At 47.1% G+C, this 22981-nt stretch overlaps 1 protein-coding gene across 3 annotated transcripts in view; it reads left to right on the plus strand.

Moving 5' to 3' along the window:
- The window catches only part of NEDD4L (neural precursor cell expressed, developmentally down-regulated 4-like, E3 ubiquitin protein ligase), a 270488-nt gene that overhangs the window by 21376 nt on the left and 226131 nt on the right, over positions 1–22981 (plus strand). The window lies entirely within an intron of this gene.

Consider the following 22981-nt stretch of genomic DNA (forward strand, 5'->3'; position numbering starts at 1 on the left):
GATAGGTACAAAGTTCATGATTCTGTAGTTCTTAGGGTTCAATGTCTGGGTCAGATAAGATTTTAGTCTCGTATGAAGAATCCTTGCCCATTATCATTTAGGTTAGGTTAAGTAAACACTTAGATTGATGTAGATATATGTTTCTTTACATCTGGCCAATCAGAGGATTATTACTCAAATTACCACTGTCTTTTGTAACCAATTATGCTGTTTGAATATTGTTTTGAATATTGTCCTGGCCCCACTGGTGGACCTCCTGATGGCACTGGTATTTCTGGCCACTGTGGGATACAGAGTGTTGGACTGGATGGGCCTTTGGCCTGATCCAACATTGGCATCTCTTATGTTCTTATGTTCTTATGTTCTAAATTGAGCAAACTTCAGAGGACGGCGGAAGACAGGAGAGCAGGTACTCCCAATTATGCTGGGTTTTTTTGCAGCTGGGAAAGTCTGAGTTTCTATTGCCTTTTTAGGTCTCCAGACTGATGCATGTGAGAATATGTGCACATGCAAATCAGCGACACGAAGATGAGCTCTCCTCCTGCCTGTGATGAAACACCGATGAATGTTTAAGATAAGGGTGTGTGTGTGTGTCCGAGTTTAGAAGCAGATTGCTTCGCAGAAAAGTCCAGACAACGATGAATTATGGACTCTACGTGCGATTTGTAGTTTCTCTCTGCCCTCTTGGTGCAGTTTTGAAAAGGCAGAGGCTGCTGGAGTCATGACTTAGTGATCTGCTTCCCAGTTCATTTTGGAGTCTGTTCTGCACTTCAGAGGTTTGGTCTGTGGGCTGGGGAGTGGAATGGCCGGGGGACTGGAAAGAAAGGGTTTTCTCAGCAAGTGGGCTCAATCAGATCCTGGAAAAGTAGGGAAGTGAATTTGGTGACAGTGCGCTGCCCTGGTTAAGCCAGAAGCTCCACACCCGTCTTTATCTGTGGGTCTTTAATGCATCATGCATGAGGAGGCATAGGTTTTCTAGCCCGGTCAGGTTTGTAGTGCTGCATCAGCACGATTTCATTGCCTGCTATGCGTCCATGTACAAACCCCAAAACAGTTTGAAAGCAAGAAACTGCAAGTAGATAAACAGGTACCGCTTTGGTGGGAAGGTAACAGCGTTCTGTGCGCCTTGACGTTTAGTCATGCCGGCCACATGACCACAGAGAAGTCTTCGGACAGCACTGCCTCTTTGGCTTGGAAACAGAGATGAGCACTGCCCCCTAGAGTCAGATTAGACTGGTTTTCGAGCAAGGGAAACCTTTACCTTTAGCTTACAAACCCCAAAGGTAGGGTTGCCAGGTCAGACTCAGGAAATATCTGGGGACTTTGGGGGTGGATCCAGGAGCAAGGATGTGACATCATAATTGGACTCCAAAGGGAGTTCTGGCTGCCACATTTAAAGGGACCACGTTCCATTTAAATACCTTCCCTCCATTGGAATTAATGGAGGATGGGGGCACCTTTTTGGGGGGCTCATGGAACTGGACCCCCTAGTCCAAAGTTTTTGAAACTTGGGGGCTTTTATGAAGAGAGGCACCAGATGCTGTGCTGAAAATTTTGTGCCTCTACCTCAAAAAAACACCCCCCTCGAACCCCAGATACCCACAGATTGATTTTCCATTATGCCCTATGGGGACTGTTTTCCATAGGGTATAATGGAGCACCGAACTGAGATTTCCTCCCTCCCCCCCCCTTCTGATAACCCTAAAGCGAGGGGAGGGACTCTAAACCAGGGGATCCCCTGCCCCCAACTGGGGATTGACAACCCTACCCAAAGGAGCAGCCTTTTATTTTGGAGTATCTTTGGGTTAAGGGAGGGGATATGTCTTAACGACATTAAGCTTTTAATATTACATTGGCAGGAAGGGAGCATGCATGGAGGAGCAAATAGTATGTCGGGCTTGGGTTTGGGGAATTTGGCTACTGCATAAATCAGTTTGCTCTGGAGCCATCTTTCCTGAGCTAAGACGAAAATGTGTGAGCCGGAGGCTAAAAAACTGTGAGCTAGCTCACATTAACTCAGCGTAGAGGGAACACTGCTTGTACCCATCCAGATCATTGGCACATTAAGCTCAGCTTTGTGTACTCTGAATGGCAGAGTTTCTTCAGGGTCTTAGGCGAGGAATTGAATCCAGGACCTTCTTTGTGCAAAGCATGGGGTCTAGCTCTGAGCCATGAACTCCTTAGACAATCTCCAGTATTTCCCTCAGTTATTATCTTTTTTTATATATGTGCATGTTTGTGTGTGTGTGCACCTGGAAGTCATGGCAACCTCTTGTGACTGACCCCTACTGGGGGTCTGGAGGATATTCAGAGAGGTGGCTCCCGCCTCTGGTATTCTCTGGAGGTCTCCCACCCAGGACCCTGATTAGCTTCCGAGGTCTGACAAGAATGGGTTTGCCTGGGCTACCCAGGTCAGGGCCTCGCAGTCACTATCTTGAATCCCAGTTTTTCTCTTTGGTATCCTTTTACTGACAACCACTGCTTGCTGCAAAGATTTAATTCAATAAGAATATCAAAACCCTCTCTGTTCCAAACGTTTATATAAAAACAATGCCTATAATATTTCCCAGGGACGAGCAGCTGCATAATTTGATTATGAAGCTCTTTAAAAAGGGATGCAAAATATAAAAACCAAAACATTTCCCCCTCTCTGTGGGGCTTTGTGTGTGTGTGTGTGTGTGTGTGTGTTTGTTTGTGTGTGTGTGTAATATTACATAACACAGTATTTTAAAAACTAAATCTGAATTTTTACTTGGTTTGATCAGAAATACAGAGCTGGTTAGATAAATTGTAATGAATTATAAAATGATGTTGGCAGTTCTCTGAATTCAAGACGTGCATTCTCATGCACATGAGTGTGCGAGCTCACGTTAGGCCAACTGAATTGGCTGCCAGTTGAGTACTGGATTCACTTCAAGGTGCTGTTTTTGACCTTTATATAGGGTTGCCAAGTCCATCTTCCACCCCCAGCGGGGGACTTTGGGGGCGTTCCTGGAAGGTGTGGGGCATCCCCAACGTGATGACGTCACATTGGGGACATCGGCAGTTCCCTGCACTTAAAATAGCCGGCAGCTGGCGTTTCCCCTTTAAGAGAAGCTGCGTTTCCCTTTTAAGAACGAAGCTGGCTTTTCCCCTGCAAGCTTGTGGAGTTCGCGCTTGGGATGAAACACGGGTTGCACACCCTTATAAGGAGAGAGATGGGTGGCTGTGGGTGTTGGGGGTGGGGCTTCCGGGGGGGGTTGGCAACCCTACCTTTAAAGCCTTGTACGGCCTGGGACCAACATATCTGAGGGACCGCCTCTTCCCATATACGCCTCGAAGAGCATTACGCTCAAAAGATCAACACCTCCTGGTGGTCCCTGGCCCGAAGGACGCCCGTCTTGCCTCGACCAGGGCCAGGGCTTTCTCTGTCCTGGCCCCAGCCTGGTGGAACATGCTCCCTATTAAGACCAGGGCCCTGCGGGATCTTCTTCAATTCTGCAGGGCATGCAAAACGGCGCTGTTCTGCCAGGCCTTTGGTTGAGGCAAAGGGTGCCCTCATATGACTTCCCTGAGGTTGCTGTCACCCGTCTATCTACTGACCTCCAGCAACTGGCCTTTAATTCACTGCACCATCAGGCCAGAACTTTATAGCCAACTGATGGTGTTTCAAGCTGTACCCATTGTTTTAATTGTTATAATGTTTTTATAGAATCATAGAGTTGAAAGGGACCTCCAGAGTCATCACAGTACAAGAACTCGTGGTCACTCCATGAAATTGCTGAGTGGTCGGGTTAGAACAGATAAAAGGAAGTCCTTCTTCGCCCAAAGAGTGATTAACACATGGAATTCACTGCCACAGGAAGTGGTGGCGGCTACAAGCATGGACGGCTTCAAAAGGGAATTAGATAAGCATATGGAGCAGAGGTCAATCAGTGGCTATTAGCCACAAGGTATAGATATAAACTCTCGGTCTGGGGCAAGTGATGCTCTGTCATCTTGGTGCTTGGGGGGGTCAACAGTGGGAGGGCTTCTAATGTCCTGGCCCCACTGGGTGGACCTCCTGATGGCACCTGGTATTTTTGGCCACTGGGTGACAGAGTGTTGGACTGGATGGGCCATTGGCCTGATCCAACATTGGCTTCTCTTATGTTCTTATCTAGTCCAACCCCCTGCACAGTGCAGGAAATTCACAAATACCTCCCCCTCCACACCCGCAGTAACCGCTGTTCCATGCCCAGAAGATGATTAAAAAAAACAACCCTCCAGGATTGCTTCCTGACCCCAAAGTGGCAATCAGCATTTCCCTGGGCATGTAAAAAAGGGCCACAAGAACTAAGCAATGAGGCAGCCCTTCCTGCCCTCCCTCTCATGATCTGCCTAAGTTCGCAGAATCTGCATTGCTGTCAGATGGCCACCTAGCCTCTCTGTTGCCCATCTGACAGCAGTCATCGTGTTTTAAACTGAAACTGTATTTATTATAATGATGTTACCCACTCTGAGCCCGCCCGAGGGATGGGCGGGATACAAATGCAAAAAATAAATAAATACAATGAGTATGTGGACTGGCTATTTGGGCTACATGGGGACAGAGGTTTGCACAGATCTGAGTCCCCTCTGCTTCCCAAATAGTTGGATTTCGGCACAAAGTGGTCTAATCAATGAGTTTCCAACCACTGTGTTCCTTTATTATTTTCTTTTTTTGACCTCATCCACTGGGATGGGGGAAGTCCAAAAATATATGTGCTGGGCACGTTAATTGTTCCTATACTAGTGTAGCTCAGTGGGATGTATGGATTGAATCTGCATGAGACGACTGATGTGAAAGTCTACAGGTGGTGAATTAAAACAAACCTGGCTAACTGGAAAGGATTTCGTATCAGACCTGGATTGGTCATTAGTCAGTCCTTTTGCATGATGAAGCAGCATTTGGTGGAGCTCAGTGGACTGCAGTGGGAGGGGGGAGGCAGGAAAGTTCAGTTCCGCTATTGGAGGTCCCTTCCAACTCCGTGATTCTATGATTCTGTTGGAAAATTTAGTTTGGATCCAACCCTAAAACTGTCTTGGCACGGTAGGGTTTTGTGTGTGTGTGTGTGCGCGCGTGTGTGCGCGTGCGTGCATGCACGTCTGCCCTAATATCTGGCATTCATCCCAGGTAGGAGTCGGGGGACACTGTAGGCGATGGCATGACATCACTTCCGGGGATAGAGTTTCTGGTGATTCCTAGAGAGGACTGACATCACTTCTGAATTTTTCCTGGAAGTGACATCACACAATCAACCCAAGGGTGATTTAAAAAAAAAAAAAAACCCACCACCATGGGAAGAGAGGGCTTGCTGATGGGAGATGCCCCGCCATCGTGGGAAGCCCGGCAACTCTGACTCCAGGTTATGATTTTTGCAAACTGCTTGGGCACCTTATAACTGGAGACAGTGTAGCAATGACAGGCCTTTGCGAGCCAGCCTTCCCACAATCCCCTTTCTGCATGTAATAATGTAAGCTGCAGCTGAAACATCTGGAACCTGGAACCACAGCACATGATGTGTATGTGTGTTTGTTACGTTGCTTCCGACTTATGGTGACCCTGTGAATTAATGGCCTTCAAAACGTATGCTCTCGTTAACAGCCTTGGTCAGGTTTTGCAAACGGAGGCTTTCTTGACTGAGTTGATCTATCTCATATTGGATCTTTCTCATTTCCTGCTGCTTTCAACTTTTCCTAGCATTATTGTCTTTTCCAGTGACTGTGATCTTCTCATAATGTGACCAAAGGATGATAGCACCAGTTTAGTCATTTTAGCTTCTAGGGAGACTTCAGGCTTGATCTGATCTAGATCCGTCTTGTTTGTCTTTTTGGCGGTCCTCTCCTCCAGCATCACAGTTCAAATGAATCAACGTATTATAGATGTTTCAGGTATGCTCCTGGTTTGGTTTGGGTCCTCCTGAATTGCTTTTCAGTTTAGTTCAGTTCAATTTTATTGCATAGGGTGCCAATGGCTGTTACAAGAGGTTAACACTAAAAAAATTGTATACAATAAAATACAGTATCATGAGACTGAGTTAAAGTACTATAAAAATCACATTTTAAAACTTGTTTCATAAGAGAAAGGATCGACTCCCATAAGCAACCGTCCTTTGCTGACGCTAGCTTGGCCTGGATTTTCTTTGCTACGAAGGCAAAAAGGGTAACCTTATATGAGACCTCTGATTCCATATCTGCAAGTAAAAATAGGACTTGTTCCGTCACAGTGCTAAGGCCTAAATTGGCCACGATTTTACCTAAAAATTTCATCCTTGGAGCTGAATAAAGTGGACAGAGGAAGAAGAAGAAGAGGAGGAGGAGGAGGAAGAGATTGGATTTATACCCCACCCTTCACTTGGAGTCTCAGAGCGGCTTACAAACTTCTTTCCCTTCCCCTCCCCACAACAGACAGCATGTGAGGTAGGTAGGGCTGAGAGAGCTATTGCCAGAACGGTCCTTGAGAGAACAGCTCTGACAGAACTATGGCTTGCTCAAGGTCATCCAGCAGCTGCAAGTGGAGGAGTGGGGAATCAAACCTGGTTCTCCCAGATTAGAGTCCATGCACTTAACCACTACGCCAAACAGGCCGGCAGTTCTTAGGATCTGGACCTCCACATATACAGAGGCTCTGGGCAACTGGTGTTTGAGTATAGCGACCTTCAAGCATGGTTTGGGTCCTGAACTGCTTTTCAGCAGTGGGCATTTCTGTTTGTAAAGGAGGGGCCTGGTAATTTTTGCTAATGATCCCAATTTGACCCCTGTCATGTTCCTGGAGGGTCCATTGACCCACGGGGAACAGTTTTTTTTGGGGGGGGGGCAAGGTGGCTACCACAGGGTGGAGAGGCAGGAAAGTTACCATTTATGCACCATAAACAGTGCAAGCCATAAAATATGAATGTGAGACGTGAAGGTGGTGTGCTTGTGTTTGCAAACGTGAGCTTCGTGCCAGGCACACTCGTAAGTGAGCCAGAACTGGCTGCAGCTTTTCTGTAGATGGAAAACTTGGGTGAAACCGACTCGCGCTCTTTCCTCTACTTGTGCACATCATGAATAACGAGAGCTGCCTTTCTTTTGACTTTTTGAAAGTCATTATATAAGGGCAACATTAGTAAAGGTATGGAGAGATATCAAAAAACAATTCTACATTAAGATACCAAGGTGGGTGTCTCCTATTGAAGCTTTCGTGTTGCCAAGTCTGTATGAATATGAAAGGAAAATTTGTTATGATGACTTGTTGGATAGTAGAAATGAACTTAAACCTACGGAAGGTCTGAAAGATAATAATGCGGGACTCTCTTGGTTACAAGTATTTCAGATACAAACAAGATATAGGGAAGATAAAAAGCAAGGTTTTTATGATAAACCTTCTGAAGTGGATAAAATCTGGATTGAGCCGAGAAGGCAAATTATAAAAAATATGTACAGAATTCTGTTGGAAGCTAAAACGAAGGAAGAAGTGGTGAGACATAGTATGGCAGCATGGTGTAAAGATTTGGGTTATAATATAGAGCTGGATAGATGGTTGAGGATATGGGACACCAATATGAAAATCACAAGAGCAACCGCTTTTAAAGAAAATATTTATAAAGTGGTTTTGAGGTGGTACTTGTATCCGGCCAGAGTGGCAAAGTTTTCAGGGGCAACCTCTAACGTATGCTGGAAATGCAGGCAGAACGTTGGTACCTATATTCACATGTGGTGGAAATGTAACAAATCAAAGAAATATTGGAAGATGATAAATGAATTATTGCAAGAAATTATAGGAGTAACCATTCCATTCCATCCAGAACTGTACCTTCTTAACATGATTCCAGAGGGTTTTGGGAAAATAGAAAAATATCTGTTGTTACATTGTATAACGGCTGCTAGGATTCTATTTGCCAAGTATTGGAAGAAAGAAGAAATTCTGGGAAAAATGGAGGTCATACAGAAGTTCTTTGAAATCGCAGAAATGGACAAGATTTCATGTAGATTGAAGGGAGAAGATGAACTACTTTTCGAGAAAAACTGGAAAAAATTGTATAATTTGAAGTTAAAGGTGGAGGGTTAATTTGGAGGTGAATTTAGAGTTGGTAAGGGGTTGTATGCACATCTGTGATATAATAGAAGATTAGCTTGATGTTTGTTTATGTTTTGAAAACCAATAAAGAAAAATTTTTAAAAAAAAAGAATAACGAGAGCTGGTACATTTTTTCCCCCCAGGCACATTAACTCATTGAGCCTCAGAGAGAATAGTGAAATGCGCACACGGAAGTATCTCTGCTCCGATCTGCCTCTTCTCTGGATGTTTGCTAATGTTAATTTCAGGCCAGTTTTGTGCTTTGAAGCATGTCGGCCTCTACCTTAACCTACAGCTTCTGCTTTTGACTCTCTTTCTTCTGCCACGTTGCTATAACCTCTCGCATCACATGGCTCGATTACTCGTGGGATAACAGTGTGACACATCACAACTTTTTTAAAAAAAACAAACCCTGCTATGTATATTCTATATCTTTCATTGCTGTTGAACAAGCAGATGTCTGTAAAGATGTGTAAATGCTACTTTCAGGGTGTGACACTGTTAGGTTGGGTAGTAGTAAACTCCCTCTTGCGTTGCTGTGCTGATAAAGAATCAGCCCTTCAGAGGCCAGGTTCTCTTCGGGCTGCCAAGGATCCAGCAAGATTCAACCTTTAAGGTTGCCCTTCACCCCACACCTGTTTGTTTATTTGTTAAATTTTATTTATTAGATTTTTACTCCGCCCTCCCGGCTGAAGTTAAGAGCAGCGGACTCTAATCTGGAGAACTTGGTTCGATCCCCCACTCCTTCACATGCAACCAGCTGGGTGACCTTGGGTCAGTCACCGTTCTCTCAGAGCTGTTCTCTCAAGAGCAGTTCTTGAAAGAGCTCTCTCAGCCCCACCTACCTTACAAGGGTGTCTGTTGTAAGGAGAAGGAGGGAAGGAGATTGTAAGCCGCTCTGAGATGCCAAGTGAAGGGCGGGGTATAAATCTCTTCTTCTTTTTCTGCAGCCAGTAAAATAGTAAGAACAGACATGTAATGCAACATTGTGCTCATTGCTGGTGGCAGCCATTGAAGAGGGGAAGCGAGTCAGCTTGCACTTTGCGTATGTCTGTTTCAAGTAAAAGTTCTCATGAGGAAGGCTGCAGTCATCGCTGCTATTAGAGTCACATGCAGTTTGGCTTTTTAGCGTTCCTATTTAAAACACACTGTGTAACTGGGATACATACATGGCGGTGCAGTTCTGTTCCTTTTATAATAACCCACACCAGTTCTGTGTGGGGTCATCCGTTTGGTGTACGGGTTAAGTGCGTGGACTCTAATCTGGGAGAACCGGGTTTGATTCCCCACTCCTCCACTGGCACCTGGCTGGATGACCTTGGGCAAGCCGTAGTTCTGATAAGAGCTGTTCTTGAAAAAGAGCAGTTTCTGTCAAGAGCTCTCTCAGCCCCACCTTCCTCACGGGGTGTCTGTTGTGGGGAGGGGAAGGGAAAGGAGTTCGTAAGCCGCTCTGAGACTCCGAGTGAAGGGCAGGGTATAAATCCAATCTCCTCCTCCTCTCTTCTCCTCCTCCTCTCTTCTTCTTCTTCGTCTTCTTCATCTTCTTCTTCGTCTTCTTCGTCTTCTTCTTCGTCTTCGTCGTTGTCATGCCTGCCCCTGCTGATGTCATGCCTGCCTTTGCTGATGCCCCTGAACAGGCTCCTGAGGACAGTACTGCAGCAGAAAGGCAAAGACTGGATCCTGTAGCTGAAAGCTATCTAAGTGGTGAGGAGGATAGAGCCTCCCAGGGAACACCTGCAAGGGATCAGTCTCTGCTGCAGCCCAGTAATTCATCATCAGACTCGCCTCCACCTGTAACCAGGCTCAGGAATGTAAGAAGACAACAGCTGAGAGAGCGAAGGCAGAATGCACGCATGCGTGCCAGAAGATCTCTTAGCCCTGATTACTGACAGGATCCTGTCCTCACTCCTGGCTAGCTAATGAGTTGATTAGCTAGCACTGTATATATGCAAGTCTGTTGCCAGCAGTCATTTGTGCTGGCAAACGTCGTTTGTTCAGGACCTGAATCCTTGCATCTCTGCTCCAGACCTTGTGGAATTCTTCTCGGCTTGATCCTCGGCTTTTGACCTTTGGCTTTGTTGACCCTGCGTTCATCTCTGACTCCTCTGGTATTGTTGTGATTTATGGACTTGAAACTTTGGTATGTCTGACCCTGCTTTTGGACTGTGATTTAAACCTGCTTGAACCTTGCTACCTGATTTGCCCGGCTTGACCTCGGACTGTTCCTGGACTTTTGCTTGCTTGTGTCACGCCCCCTGGTCCTGCCGTGACAGATTGCCAGCACCCACAACGCTCACACATCCCCAGTCTTCTTCGTCGTCTTCTTCGTCGCCTTCTTCTTCGCCTTCTTCTTCGCCTTCTTCTTTGCCTTCTTCTTCGTCTTCTTCGTCTTCTTCTTCTACCACTACCACTACCACCAGGGGCTGCATCTCTTATGTGTGTCTTTTAAGAGCCTCCCTGGATCAGTATTGTCTGAGGGGGAAAAAGCTGTGGGATATTTTTGTATCCTGATATGTCATTTGAAATGGAGCTAAAGAGCACCTTGGTGAAAAATGATGGGGGGGGAGGATTATACCCCAGGTAACTTTTGTTTACAGAAAACTGTAAGTGGTTTAAGTGCCTGAACACTAGGGACATTGTTTACTAATGTGCACGTGGCAATGCCCTAAGAGGACAAAAGAAAGTTGCAGATCTACATCTTTCTGCAAGTGGAGTGGAAATTCACCGCACGTAAGAAAGGCAAGGTTTCAAATAAGAGGAATCAAGCCACCTGTCCCTGCCTCTGCACACACACTTGGAAGCACATGTCAGTGGCAGGACTGTATAACAATGTTGTCACCACATTCTAATAAAACTTCAAAAGAAGGAATTGTTTCTGACAGAACTGCCTACTGATTCCATTTGACTGTTGCTGGGTGTACCACAGAGATGCCCCACAGAGTAGGAAACCACTGAATGTTATGAGCCCACTGGAATAGTTCTTTCCTTCACGTTGGAAACTAAGAGTATAGAATAAGACTGCAGGAATGTTCTGCTCTGTGTCGTGTTCTCTTGCAAAGCCCTGTCTTCCTAGATCTTTTTGTTAATCCAAGGTTTTCTTCGCTTCAGATAGTGGGAACTCATCTGTTTGTCCTATGTTAACATTGGAGGTGAATGGACTGGCTTATATTCAAAGAAGAACCCACTCACTATGCTCTGGCGTGGTTCTCTGCATGTCTTCTGATTGGAAGGAGGAGAACTCAGAGCAGTGAGGAAGGGTAATTCTGGCTGCGGTCACACGGAACATTAGCCGCGCAAGAGAGACGGAAGACAGGCGGATTTTCCGGGCGCGATCTCACCGGCACATCTGGGAAGCGTAGCGCTTCCGTGGCACAACCGAGGCTTCCCGCCGAAAACGCGCAGCAAAAAACTAGTACCTCGGAGGTACTAGTTTCTGGAAACCGCGGGGCAAGGTCGCGTTTCCGGCAGCATCCGGCGCCCGCCCATGTCCCCTTGTGAAAAAGGTTCCCGCCCCCCAAGTCTCCGTGGATGCGCACACGCACCCAACGGAGCATGCGCATTTGTCGTGTACACAAAAAAAGAAAACCAGTTTGCCGCACCGCACGCTTCTTCGTTGCGCGCAGGCGTGTCCTGTGATCGGCACCTCTCCCTACCCACGGAACCTCCACGGTACCTCCACAGGACCTCTGATCTCTTAACCGCGCGATACTTTGCCCCGGGGCAAACAGCCACGCTCCCCCCCCCCCGCAGTTTCCTGCCCGTGTGACCGGAGCCTCTGTTGTATCTTTGTATGCTTCACAAGTGATCAAGCCACACTCAGGCTGATGGTACAGCAGACTTACCTACTCCAGTACAGGCTGATTGGAAGAAAGCTTGACCAGACTCCTACAGAGATACTGCAGACAGCCTACTCTGTGAGTAGTATCTCATAGATAACGGGAGTTAATTGCATTTCTTGTAGCATACACCAACACCTTTCCTTCAGCAGTTAGTTTTGGTGCCAGTGTGGTTAGTGTTGGACTAGGACCCCCACTCTGACATGAAGCTCACTGGTGACCCTGGATCAGTCCCTCACTCAGCCTGGCCTACCTTGCAGGATTGTTGTTAAAATAAAAAAGAGAGTGAGGAGTTAATGGATGAGAAATCTAGCCATAGATGTTAGCTGTGATAGCTGGATGGAACCTCCATGTTTAGAGGCAGTATACTTCCAAGTGCTAGATGCTCAGGAATAACCAACTGGGGAGGGCTGTTTATTTCTTTCCAGGTTTGTGGACTTCATGCTGAACTGAGCTTTTTGTCTGTTCCAGCTAGACTTTTACATTGTTTGGTAGCTAATAACTGGTACATGATTGTGCAGATGATGCCAAAAGGTTCTGAGGACAAACTCTGGTTATCAGCAGAGCTCTAGAACGGTTTCTTTTAAATGTAAGAAGTACTAGAAAACTGTGATGGAAATTCTACTTTCAGCTGAACTTCTCTACCTTGTTGTTTGGTGTCTTTGAGCTATACATAAATGTACGGAGGACCAAAGTTCTGATTTGTGACTCCTTAAGGAAGTATTGCATCTGTAAGATTTTTGGTGTTGCAACATCCACTTGAAAAATATTCAGCGGATCCTAGATTTGTCAGGATGGCTTGCAGTTTGTATTTCTGCTTTCTTGCTGACAACAGTGGAAACATCCAACTTGTCTGAAAAAGTGTGAGCAACTATCTTATAAAAGACTAAATATGGATTCTGTTGCTGGACTGCCACTTATGTGAGCGAAGTGCTGTGTGTGACATGCTGAGTTATTCACAACTCAGTCAATCGATTTTTTAAATCCATGGGACTCAATTGGCTTCGATGTAGCTCACTTGTGGATCGGGCAGCTGGTCTCCGTAGCAGAAGTAATTGAATCCTGTTAAATCTGCAACCGGATATTGTTATCAGCGGATTTGATCTCATTTGAACGGAAATGCGTGTCCCTCGATTCCTAGAAATATATTTCTCTGAAATGCAGAGGTCATTTCGGGGGGGAACGCGGGGGAACACAGTTCCCCCGGGTGAGCTGCAGGGGGGTGGAGAACATGACGAAGCCCCGCCCCCTGCTTCTGGCCGCCCCGCTTCCAGCTCTCATTCAACCAGGAGGAGGCAGGAGAAGAGGGAGGGTAAGTTGCTTCCTCCTCGCCTCTCCCCACCCCTGCCTGCCTGGGGCCAGGGAGGGCCTTGGCGGGGCTTCCTCGCACTCCCGCTGGCCTTGCAGGTCCACCGCCGGGCCCCTGATGTCAGGGGGTGTGGCATATGCTAATGAGTTATGCTAATGAGTTCCCCTAGCTCTTTTACTACGAAATGACCCCTGCTGAAACGTATAAAAATGAGACAGAGTTGAGGATTTTTGTGGGTAAGGATTTTGGTTGCTCGCATTTAAAAAAATAATAATCATAATCTAGCAAGGTTCTGGGCAACTTTTCTTCAGAAACTGTGGTCCAAATTCTGCATTATAAAAGAAGCATGGAGTCATTTCCTACATTTCTTTTTAATGGAAAGCAGCCACAGAAGGCTGTGAATTATGTTGGGAGGGGATTCTTACTGAGGCTATTGTACTTTGGCCACCTTATGAAAAAGACAAGAGTCACTGGTAAAGACAATCGTGGTAGGAAAAGTGGAAGGCAGCCGGAAAACAGGAAGACCCCAACATGAGATGGATTGACTCGATCAAGGAAGCTTACAGCCCTCAGTTTGCAAGACCAAAGCAAGGCTGTTAATTAACTATAGGACATTTTGGAGGTCATTAATTTATACAGCGCTTTTTTTGTAGAAAAAGCCAAGCAGGAACTCATTAGCATAATAGGCCACACCCAACAACAGGAACTCATTACCATATTAGGCCATGCCCCTGACAGCACAGCTCATTGTCATATTAGGCCACACCCCCATGTTACCAAATGTGTGCTCATCCAGCCACACCCACCTTTTGCTTCTTATTCTGTTTACCTTGTTTGTTGTCAAAACCCTGGACTTTTTTTGTAGCAGGAACTCCTTTGCATGTTAGGCCACACTCCCCTAATGTAGCCAATCCTAATGAGTTTCTGCTGTTGGGTGTGGCCTATTATGCTAATACGTTCCTGCTGGGCGTGGCCAACTTGGAAGCCAGCCGGAACTCCGTTCCTGTGTGTTCCTGCCCCAAAATAGCCCTGAATTTATAGGGTCGTCATGAGTTGGAACCAACTTGATGGCACATGCACAGGTAGACAAGCAGCCTGAACAGTGTACTTTTGAGTAAAAAAGGAGTCCACAAGGAAAGGGTTAAGCGTGTATCCATGCAGGTCACCACTTCTCTGAAACTCACCTTGGCTGCTTCTCATTACAACTATAGGTAGCGAGAGACTCCCCTGCATGTTGTGTGTTTTGCCTCTGCCCATCTAGGTCAGGGCCTGTGTCAACTTAACATTCATTTATTTAGAATATTTATTTATTTATTGGTTTGGTATTTAGCCTGCCCTCTGAAAGTTGGAAATTGCTAGTAGTAGTAGTAGTAGTAGTAGTTAGAGTCTCAGAGCGGCTTACAAACTCCTTTCCCTTCCCCTCCCCACAACAGACACCCTGTGAGGTAGGTGGGGCTGAGAGAGCTCTGACACAAACTGCTCTTTCAAGGACAGCTCTGAAAGAACTATGGCTTGTCCAAGGTCATCCAGAAGCTGCAAGTGGAGGCGTGGGGAATTAAACCTGGTTCTCCCAGATTAGAGCCTGTACTCTTAACCACTACTGCAAACTGGCTAGGTACCGCTTTGGTGGGAAGGTAACAGTGTTCTGTGTGCCTTGGTGTTTAGTCACGCTGGCCACATGACCACAGAGAAGTCTTTGGACAGCACTGGCTCTTCAGCTTGGAAACGGAGTTGAGCACCGCCCCTAGTGTTAGATTCGACTAGCTTTCGAGCAAGGGAAACCTTTACCCTGCAAGTAGGCTCAGGGCGGGTTACAACAGAGTTAACACATAATAAAAAGTATAATACAAGTTAACATACAAATATAATAATCTATGGCCCCTGCCTCACGGCCATGTCGGAGCATGCGCAGTTCGGCTCCGGCCCGGGGTTGTGCCGGCGCAAAGACGCGCCGGCGATCAAACGCCCGACTTGATGTGCCGCTTCCACTTGAACCACCGAGGTAGGTGGTTGCAAGTTGAGGCGCATTTTGCCGGGAAAGGGCCAGTTCGGGGACGGTATCACGACACTTCCCAGATGTTCTGGTATGATCGCGCCGGTTTGATCCGCCCCCGAACTGTCCCGCTCCCGGGCCAAATCGCCTCGTGTGAACGGGACCTATATATCATATAAGACCAATAAAAATTTTCCTAACATTACTAGCCATTACTGAAACATTTGATGGCATCTGCAGCCCAGGTCTAATTGTGGTAATTGCAGATAGAGCAATACAGAGCAAATAGGTGGGTGAGAATTTGCCAAGGTGGAATAGAACAGGGCATAGCAGAGCAGGGGAGGTCATTTGAGATGAGTTGCCGCTGCCTCAACCATAGGTCAAGCGGAACATCTCTGTCTTGCAGGCCCTGTGGAACTGCATTAAATCCCGCTGGGCCCAGATCTCAGCTGGGAGAGTGTTCCACCAGGCCGGCGCCAGAGCTGAGAAGGCTGTGGCTGAGGCTAGGCATACACAATGCTCCCTCTAAGCTGTGGAGTCTTGTGAACAAAAATTCCACTTTGTGAGCTACCAGCATTAAATTTGTGAGTGAGTGATTTGGCTCCTGCATAAATTAGTTTGCTCTGGGGCCCTCCTTCCTGAGCTAAGGCAAAAATGTGTGAGCCGGGCGCTAAAAAACCGTGAGCTAGCTCACACTAACTCAGCTTAGAGGGAACACTGGGCGTACATACTTTGGGCCAGAGATAACTAGTAGAAGTTGGCCAGGAGAGCGCAAAGCCCTTCGGGGGACATAATGGGAGAGACGGTCCCGCAGACATGTTGGTCCCAGTCCACATAAAGCTTTGAATGTTACAACCAGAACCGTGAACTTGATCCAGAATTCAACTGGGAGCCAGTGCAGCTGAGGCAGCACCAAACGGATATGTGCTCTTAGTGGGGTTCCCGTGAGAACCCGCACTGCTGCATTCTGGACCAGCTGCAGTTTCCTGGTCTATCTCAAGGGTAGCCCTGCGTAGAGCGAGTTACAGTAATTCGGCCTGCCGATGACCGTTGCATGGATCACTGTAGCTAAGTCGCGGTGGGGGTGGGGAGAGAGAGGGGACCTGCTTGACCAGACAGATGGAAAAACGCAGATCTAGCAACCTCTGTGACCTGGGCCTCCGTTGAAAGCGTGGCATCCAAGATCACTGCCAGACTCCTCACCGCTGGTGCAAGTGTCAGTGGCGCTGCATCAAGGATTGGGAGCTGGACCCCCTGATCTCATCACCCCACAGCTCAGGTCTTCATTGGATTTAATTTCAGTCCACCCTTCTTTAACCATACAGCCACGGTGTTACGTGCCTCCGCTCCAGAAAGCTTCCACTTTCTTAGTTGGGGGTGTGGGACATTATTGAATGGTCTCCATTTTGGGCAGGGATTGGGCTTTTCTAAACACTAGATCTAAATAGGTTGCCAACTCGAAGTCGGGAAATATCCGGAGATTTGGGGTCTGGACCCCGGAGAAGGTGTGTGTGTGTGTGCGTGGGGGGGTGTTGGGGAGAAAGGGCATAATGCCATACAGTCCACCCTCCAAAGCAGCCATTTTCTCCAGGGGAATTGATTTCTGTAGCCTGGAGAGTAGTTGTAATTCCAGGAGATGTCCAGGTCCCACCTGGAGGTTGGCAAAGATGCTGCATTTTAGAACACTTCCCCCCCCCTTGCATTGTGTTGATTTTATATGTTCCGCCGTCTCCAGACGTTTTTTCTGCATTTCAGGGGTCGTTTCATAGAAAAAGAGCTAGGGGAACTCATTAGCATAACTCATTAGCATATGCCACACCCACTGACATCACCGGATGTGTGTCATAAGGCCACACCCCCTGACATCACCGGATGTGTGTCATAAGGCCACAGGGAGGAAGGAACTTAACCTCCCTCTTCTCCTGCCTCCTCCTGGCTGAATGAGGGCCGGAAGCGGGGCAACCGGAAGCAGGGGGCGGGGCTTCGTCATGTGCCCCGCCCCCCGTACCTCACCCGGGGGAACTGCGATCCCCCGCGATCCCCCCTGAAATGACCTCTGCTGCATTTTAAGTTTAAAATACAATACGAGTCTTGATTTTTGTTATATTGAATGCAGTTTAATTTTCTTCTGTCCCGAGGGGTGTCCCTATTCTGCCCAATTATGCTGGTTTATGACAAAATCACTACATTACCTGGTGGGGAGGGGGGCTGCTCTCTAGTGACCTGGACATTTGAATTACTAGTAGCCTATAGGGACTCCTGTAGTTTTCTTGGGCCCCATGGGGGCACATAGACGGATTGCTGGTACAGGACACCACGTGAGCGAAAGTACTGCATGTCTCCTGTTCTTTGCAGACAGTCAATGAAGCTGATTAACTGCAGAGCCAGGATAAACAAAAAGACCCTTCACGCCACATAGCCTTTAAAATTGGAGAATATGTTCTCATAGGACGTTGTCATGGTCAAATGGCTTTTTTGAAAGGTTTAATGAATCTAGGAAGATCTGTCGGCCATCAGCAAGTTAGGGTTGTGAACCGCCAGGTGGCACCTGGGGATCTCCTGCTGTTACAGTGGATCTTCGGACTTGGAAATATGTGTGTGTTGCAAGGACTAATTCAGTCGTTATAGGGTTAATCTGTTTACCTTGTGTGCTGTTGTTTAGACTGACCTGGAAGGGAAAGCTGGCATAGAGCCAGTGGGAAGAGAGCTCCGGGAAATCTAAGTCTGTTTACTCACAATCATTGGTTAATGTATTCAGGTGATTTCCTTCTAAGGGTCAAGAAGAAGAAGAATCTCCATTGCAGTTGTTGTGTGAGGCCATGTGGTCAGTCTGTTCTGTAGATGTAGAGATGTAGCCTGAGGACTTTGTTATTTTGTAGATTTTCCTGTGTACCCTTCCCTTTAGAAATAAAAAAATTATACAGAAAGAAATGCCTCCTCTCCAGTGAAGCAAAGATGCATTGCAAACTCTGAATATCTAAGTATTTTTGCCAATTTTTCCAACACAGACGACCAAGATCAGCCCCCCTGGAGAAAATGGCTGCTTTGGAGGGTGGACTCTATGGCACTGTATCCCAGTGAAGTCCCTCCCCAAACCCCACCCTCCTCAGGTTCCACCCCCAAAATCTCCAGGTAATTCCCAACCCAGAGCTGACAAACCTACAGCCAGTTTAGGGGAATGTGGAGAGAACTATGCAAGCCCCCCCCCACATGCAGGAGACATAGGGTTGCCAACCTTCAGGTGGGACCTGGAGATCTCTCGCCATTACAAATGGTCTCCAGGCGACCAGGATCTGTTCCCCTGGAGAAAACGGCTGCTTTGGAGGGTGGACTTTGCACTGTACCGTGCTGAGGCCCCTCCCCTTCCCAAACCGCACCCTCTCCTTGATCTACCCCCCAAAGTCTCCAGGTATTTCCCAACCCAGAGTTGACAACCCTAGGCTCAGGCTTACCGCCTCAGTGAGAACTAGGCCAGAAACATTGCCTGGAACTGTTTTTTTCAGTGTTTAACATCCAAGCGGCGTGTTTATCTCAATCCCTTGTAGGTGGAGGCTCTTACTAATACTAGTATTGCCGCATTCCGCAGCGTAGCTTTACCTGGGTAGCTTCAGATGACATGCAGCGCTGATGTTTTGTCAGTTATCCTGCAGAGATTAAATGGAGTTGAACGGAGCTGAGAGTTGGGGGGGGAAGCCCCCCTTCTATGACTGGAGGGGTTTGGGTTTCTTTCTTTCCTTTTGTTCTCTGGATAGATGAACTTGGACATTATTGAATGGTTACGGGTGTCTGGTTTGTTGGGTAACTCTAGGCTGTTGGAGGCGAAGGCTTCTACTGCCGCAAAAGCATGGGAAAGGAAGGTCTGTTCGGGAGGAGCGAAAGAGAAATGGAGTAAGGGGAGTGCTAGAGGAGCAATAGGAAGACTAGAGATGTGAAGGCCCGGAAAAAACCCGGAAAAATTCGGGGAAAAAACAGTTTTTTCCCGTTTTTTTCCTGAAGATTTTTTGTTTTTTTCCGAAAAATTGGAAAAATTGAAAAAAGAAAAGAAAAGAAAAAAATGATTATGGAACGTTTTATTTTAACATGATGAATAAAATATTTTAAGACAAGGTGTTCAAATATTTTCCAAATCATTTCTAAAATATATATATACATGGTATCAGATTGATCTAATTTCTGTGCACTGAGGACAAGCAAGTCCTAGTTACAAACTGAACTCTCCAATGCAAGAACAAGATGCATTTCTTCCTTTAGAAGGTGCTATTGTCAGAAGAAAATAAAAAGGTTTCAGTTTTGTTTTTGCATGTGGGTGGGTATTCTGTTTGTAATAATTGTTTGGATACACTATATTTTTAATATGCTAGTTGTGATAATTTCATGCCAAATAAAGATGTCCATAGTCATATTTTATGTTCCTAAAGTAACAGAATGACTTTCAATCTAGAAAAGACAAAAGAAATGCTAATGTAGCATTTTTTTCAATTTTTCCGAAAATTTCCGTTTTTTTCCGAAAACCCCCGGAAAAAACCCGGATTTTTTTCCGAGCTTCAAAATTTCCGGAAATTTTACATCTCTAAAGAAGACCTAAGGTTGCCAACTCTGGGTTGGGAAATTCCTGGAGATTCAGGCATGGAACCTGAGGAGGGCAGAGTTTGGAGAGGGGAACAACCCCAGAAAGGGTATAATGCCGTAGAGTCCACCCTCCAAAGCAGCCATTTGCTCCAGGGGAACTGATCTCTGTTGCTTGGGCATCAGTTGTCGTTCCGGGAGATCCCCGGGTCCCACCTACTTCTTTGTGCAATTTATTTGTTGGCACATTGAGAATGGATACCAGCACAGAAATGTAGGAAAGGGGTGTTGGCCCATACGCACAGCGATACAAAGATTGCGAACAGAACTTGTGAAACCACCCTGTGTGCTCTGGAGGTCACCGGGTCTGATGGCTAGATTTGTTTCTCTAGAGAAGCGTAGTTGAAATTGTCGTCTCTGGGCTGGGATGTACCTGGAGATTTGTGGGGTGGAGCCCAAGGAGGGCAGGGTTTGGAAGGCGAGGAAGGGCCTCAGCAGGATATGGCCAATGAGTCCCTCCTCCAAAGCAGCCATTTTCTCCAGGGCAACTGATCTTGGTAGTCTGGAGTTCAATTGTAATAGTGGGAGATCTCCAAGTACCACCTGGAGGCTGGCAACCACAAGCATAGTATTGTTGAACAGGAATCAGTGGAGCAGAATCTTCCTTCAGCTGTTTCTCAGTAATGGTTTGAGTAATGACTGGCTCTTCCTCTTGCTTATTGCACAAAAGTCATAGGCTCGCCTTCTTGTCTATTGCACAAAAAGCCGCAGGTGCTCTCTTCAGTGCCGGTTGCAACTGTCTGCATCTGTACATAAATTTCTGGAATGTGCATGGAACCCTTATGAATCTGGCAAAAAGTGCATCCAGGTTGTCTTCTTCATTAAGTAAAATTTTACCTTTGTGGCTTACAAAACAAAACGCTTTGGATTTTAATGCCGTTTAATGTAAGTTCCCTTTTGGGGAGCTGAATCAGGTAATCGTTCAGGCATTGCGTCACTTAATATGCTGGATCACAGAGTCATAGATTTTTGGTTACCTTATTCTCTCCTGATTAATTATGGGTATTCTTATCCATTTTGTTTTCACCAAGGGAATTTAATGGGACGTAAATAAGAGTACTCAGAAGTGGAGAAATGCGTATCAGAATATGATGCATTTCTTTACAGCGTACACGGCCTGCTCTTGTCACTAAGGGTGCTTATGGCCCCTGCCACACGCAGGGGAAAAGGCGCTTGAAGGCGCGGCTTTTAAAAGCCGCGCCAATGTTGACACGGCGCGGCGGGATCCCACGGATCCCCCAGCCGCGCCGCCTTTTCTCCCCGGCGCGTGTCCGGGCATGCGCACGTCGGATCCGGGCCGGGGTTGAGCCGGCGCAGGGAAGCGGCGGTGATCAAACGCCCCGGTTGCCGTGCCGCTTCCCTTTAAACCACCTAGATAGGTGGTTCAGTTTGCGCCGGCTCATCCCGGGAAAGGGACAGTTTGGGTGCGGAAGCCGGACGCTTCCCAGATGTTGTGGTGTGATCGCGCCGGTTTGATCCGGCCCCAAACTGTCCTGCTCCCGGACCAAATCGGTGAGTGTGAACGGGACCTATGTAGAACTTTTTTTACACAAGTGGTAGGCAATGCTCCTTTTTCGGTGGCAGCTCCTACCTGGTGGAATGAGCTCCCAGAGGAGATCTGGGCCCTGCGGGACCTTGCACAGTTCCGCAGGGCCTGCAAGACGGAGCTCTTCCGCCAGGCGTTTGAGTAGGAGCCGCCATGACTGTTACCATCTGTCTACAACTATTACTATCTGTCCTAGCCCTTATTACCAACTCGCCGTGAGCGCAAAAATGGTGGTACTGCATGGAGCTGTGGCCACTAAGGATACCATCCTGATGACGTCATCTGTTCCCTTGTTAGTTGTTGTGGAGAGCACTTATGTTGTACTGAATGTTTTTAAAATGCAGTTTTAATGTTTTATGTATTGGGCATTGGCCCCATCTGTACGCCGCCCTGAGCCCGTTCGCGGGGAGGGCGGACTATAAATTTAAATAAATAAATAAGCAAGCTGTGGAGTCTTGTGAGCAAAAAATTCTACTTTCTGAGCTACAGGCATTACAGTCGGGAGTGAGCAATTTGGCTACTGAATAGATTTGTTTGTTCTGGAGCCCTCCTTCCTGAGCGAAGACAAAAATGTTTGAGCCAGAGGCTAAAAAACTGTGAGCTAGCTCACACTAACTCAGCTTAGAGGGAACACTGGTGGTAGGGTTATATTGTAAAGAACCGTTTCAAAAAGTCGCTTTGGTAAAGGAAAGGGGGTGGTGCCGTGGCTCAGTGGAAGAGGCTCTGCTTTGTATGCAGAAGGTCCCAGGTTCAATCCCTGGCATCTCTAGTTAAAAGGACCAGGTAGGAGGTGATGGGAAAGACCTCCGCCTGAGACTCTGGAGAGCAGCTTGCTAGTCTGAGGAGACAAGACTGACCTTGATAGACCAAGGGTCTGATTCAGTAGAAGGCAGCTTCATGGGTGTTTCAATAGGGTTGCCATTCCCCCAGTGGGACCAGAGGATCCCCCAATCTGCCATGGCCCAGCTGGCCAGTGGGGGAAGCACTACCCCCGGAGGACCCCCCCCCCAGCGCTGCCGGCACCGGCACAGTGATGTCACCCCGGAGTGATGTCATCACACTTCCGATGTTGGGGGGCAGTGCTCTAGGTTTGGGGCAAAATTCTATAGTTTTGAAGCCCAAAAAGCCATAGAGTTTTGCCCAAAACCTAGAGCATCGCCCCCAACATCAGAAACGCTATGACATCACTTCCTGGTCACTTCCTATGACATCGCTTCCAAGGAACAGCCAGAACACAGTATAAAAAGGTAAAGGTTCCCTTGCTCGAAAGCCAGTCGAATCCGACTCTAAGGTTGCGGTGCTCATCTCCGTTTCAAAGCCGAAGAGCCAGCGCTGTCCGAAGACGTTTCCGTGGTCACATGGCCGGCATGACTAAACACCAAGGCACACGGAACGCTGTTACCTTCCCACCGAAGTGGTCCCTATTTATCTACTTGCAATTTCTTGCTTTCGAACTGCTAGGTTGGCAGGAGCTGGAACTAGAGACGGGAGCTCACTCCGTCATGCGGCACCTGGGTCTCGAACTGCTGAACTACCAACCTTCCACAGCCTGCAGTTCAGTGTCTTAATCACTTGAGCCACCGCAGCTCCTAGAACATAGTATACACAGCAG

The sequence above is a fragment of the Gekko japonicus genome, unplaced genomic scaffold, assembly GCF_001447785.1.
Source record: "Gekko japonicus isolate JY-2015 unplaced genomic scaffold, Gekko_japonicus_V1.1 scaffold278, whole genome shotgun sequence".
In the NCBI taxonomy this organism is placed as follows: Eukaryota; Metazoa; Chordata; class Lepidosauria; order Squamata; family Gekkonidae; genus Gekko; species Gekko japonicus.